We start from the raw sequence: 3128 nt of genomic DNA on the forward strand, positions 1-3128 counted from the left end.
TTGACAAGTGTTGGCCAAGCTGCCTTATGCTTTGTGAGGCACTAAGGTAGGCAGAAAGAAGTTCGCTCAGTCATGTGGGACAACAGAGGAAAAATAAGAGCTCCCCCAGGTACACAGGCAGGAATTCCCCAGTAAGAAGTTGGGCAGAGTATCCCCTGGTGGAGGTTGGCAGGGCTTTCATCAGCCTTGGGCTAGCTGCACAGGGTGGAGCTCACCTAGCTGGGTGTAATGCAAGCATAAATGCCCAAGGCTAAGGGGAGTGGTCTGGAGGTCTGCAGTGGAGTGTGAGATAACAGTAAAGAGACAAAGGAGGGAAAAAATTAAAAAGTAAGCCCACTTACCTGGCAGGGGAGATACCATGATCATGAAGGTGGTTTTCCTTGGGTGAGGCTTATCCATTGAACTCCAGATGTGCTGACCCCTACAATTTCCCCAAATGCGGGAAACTCGACTGCATAATTTGTGGTAGTGGAGGACTGTGTTTGTGCTTTAAAAAAAAAAAAAAAAGCCTGCTGAGACTGTGTGGGGATAGAGAGAAGAGAGGGAAACAAAAGTAACAATGTAGTTGAGCCCCGATCCCAGCCCAGGGGGCTGCAAGGGTTTAGTCCCTGCCGTGAGGCTGTGGCAAACTGTGCCTGTGTTGAGATTAAGCCCCCAAATGGATCCGGCTCTGATCAAGACAGTGGTGGGGCTAAGATTAAGTCCTAGCCAGCCTCCACTGTGGTAAGCCAAAAGCCCCTCAAAACCTTGTGGGTCTGTGCCTACTTTTCTCTATCATGCTCCTCCTGTGATCCAGCAGTGTTGAATTTCCGTCTAAGCAACTCTCCTGGGCTGATTTCTGTGGAGTCCCTCTGGTATGTGCTACTCTGTTTCCATCTTCCTGGAAGTCCCTACACTGATCTTTTCTTTCCTTCCTGTATTTTAAATGACCTTTTGCTTTCTTCATAAATGATGTTCTTGATGTCCTCCCACCCATAGCAGGTCTTCTATTCTTAGTGTTAAATACATCAAATTTGTTCTTGAGATGTTCTAGAAATTCAGGTGGGATAGACTCAGTATGTATTTTGGTTCTCATGGGCAAGTTTTAATTTTCTTCAGCTTCAACCTGAACTTTTATTTGAGTAATTGATAGTATTCCACAGTCAACTCCAGGTCTGGTTTTAGCTGCTGATATTGAGCTTCTCTGTCATCTCTTCCCACAAATGTAGTCAATTTGATTTCTTTGAATTCCATCTAGAGAAGTCCATGTGTATAGTTGCTGTTTGAGTTGTTGAAAAAAGGTATTTGCTGTGAACAAGTTATTAGTCTTGCAAAATTCCATCATGTGATCTCGAGCTTCATTTCTATCAACAAGTTTATATTTTCCAACTATTGTTCCTTCCTCTTCATTTTCAACTGTTGCATTCCAATCACCACTAATTATGAATGGATCTTAATTGCATGTTTGATTAATTTCTGTCTGAAGACATTAATAGAATTCTTCAACTTCTTCCTCACTAGCTTTAGTGGTTGGTACATAAATTTGAATAGTAGATATATTGATTGGCTTTCCTTGAAGGCAACAGATATAATCCTGTCACAGCATTGTACTTCAAGACACATCTTGAAATGTCCTTTTTGACAATGAGTGCAAAGCTTTTCCTCTTGACTGTGTCATTCTGGCATAGTGAAAACGTTATGATCCTCTGATTCAAAATGGTCAAGACCAGTGCACTACAGCTCACAAATGCCTAAAATATTGATCTTTATGCACTCCAACTCATGTATCCTTCAGTGTGGATGACAATGCAATGTAAAGAAGACAAATCCTTATGAATGGACCAATAGGTACCATCATGACACATGAAGAAAAGTCGAAGTTGTTAAGGATTTTGTTTTTCTTGGATCCACAATCAATGCTCAATCAATATATCAAAAGATGTGCTCCACTCTCTCTTCCTCCCCCTTCATTTGCTCCCATATGCTCTGATCAGACATGTCCTTATCCCTGAGCTGCAGCTTCATTGCTGCCCCTGAAATAAATTCTGCTGGGGGGAGGGGCAGGTGTCCACATAGTTGGGATTGGGGTCGGCCCCTCTCACCTCTCCACTGGTTCCCTATTCCATGCTGGTACGTTGCATTCACCTAAGCCTTGAGGATGATATTCCCACTCAGAGCTGCCAATCCACAGAGAAGACCATATGGCCGGCCTCACTATGAGACATGACATCCCTCACTGACACATAGCCCTACAGGGAACAACACTAGAGACACAATGTGGGAATTGCACCTGATCTGATCCCACCACACTGAGGCAAAACACTAAGGGCGTGCAACAGAACAGCAAGGGGAACAGAGCACAAAGCCCCCAGGGAATACCAAAAATAGACTCTGGGGCCAGGGCTTGGTGCCCCATCAGACTCGACTGGAAAACACTCCTAAAGGCCAACAAACAGTCCTTCAACTAACTACAAGCTTTTCTTTGTCATTATTGTTGTTGTTGTTTTGTTGTTGATGTTTTGTTTTCTTTTGTTGCTTTGTTTTGTGCATATTATTATCTCTGCAGGTCTGTCTAAATAAGATAGGCTGAATGAATAATCTGGATGAGAAAACAAAGGGACCGGTGGTTCTAGGGAGACATGGGAGAGGGAGAGGCAAGGGGAATATAGTGTTTAGAGTCTTAAAGACTTGAAGGTAAACAAGCGGCCATCTAGCTCAGAAGTAACAAAGCCCACATGGAAGAAGCACTTCACTCTGCGTGATCATGAGGTGCCAAAGGGATCAGTTATCAGGCATCAAAGAACAAAAAATCATATCATTGCGGACTAGAGAAAGTGCAAATTGGGGACCCAAGACCCATCTGTGGGCAACTGAACATCCCCTTACAGAAGGGTTGCAGGGAGGAGATGAGCCAGTCAGGGTGCAGTGTAGCAACGATGAAACATACAACTTTCCCCTAGTTCCTAAAAGCTTCCTCCCTACCCCACAAAAAAAAAAAAAAGAAAGAAAAAGAGAGATCAAAAGACAAAAAAGGGGAGAGAGAGCTATAAAAAGATGAGCTGCATTAGGTTAATCGGTTGCACAAGACCTCTTTAGAGTAGTGAAAAGCAAGGATGTTTCTTTGAAGACTAAGGTGTGCCTGACCCAAG

At 43.5% G+C, this 3128-nt stretch overlaps 1 non-coding gene across 1 annotated transcript; it reads left to right on the top strand.

Annotated features, from left to right (window-relative positions):
• Window positions 1–333: 333 nt before the first annotated feature.
• LOC142447348 (U1 spliceosomal RNA) lies at window positions 334–492 on the top strand. Its single transcript, XR_012784088.1, has one exon. It is a non-coding gene; the product is annotated as a U1 spliceosomal RNA (small nuclear RNA).
• Window positions 493–3128: the final 2636 nt, after the last annotated feature.

The sequence above is a fragment of the Tenrec ecaudatus genome, chromosome 4 (assembly GCF_050624435.1).
Source record: "Tenrec ecaudatus isolate mTenEca1 chromosome 4, mTenEca1.hap1, whole genome shotgun sequence".
Taxonomy (NCBI): Eukaryota; Metazoa; Chordata; class Mammalia; order Afrosoricida; family Tenrecidae; genus Tenrec; species Tenrec ecaudatus.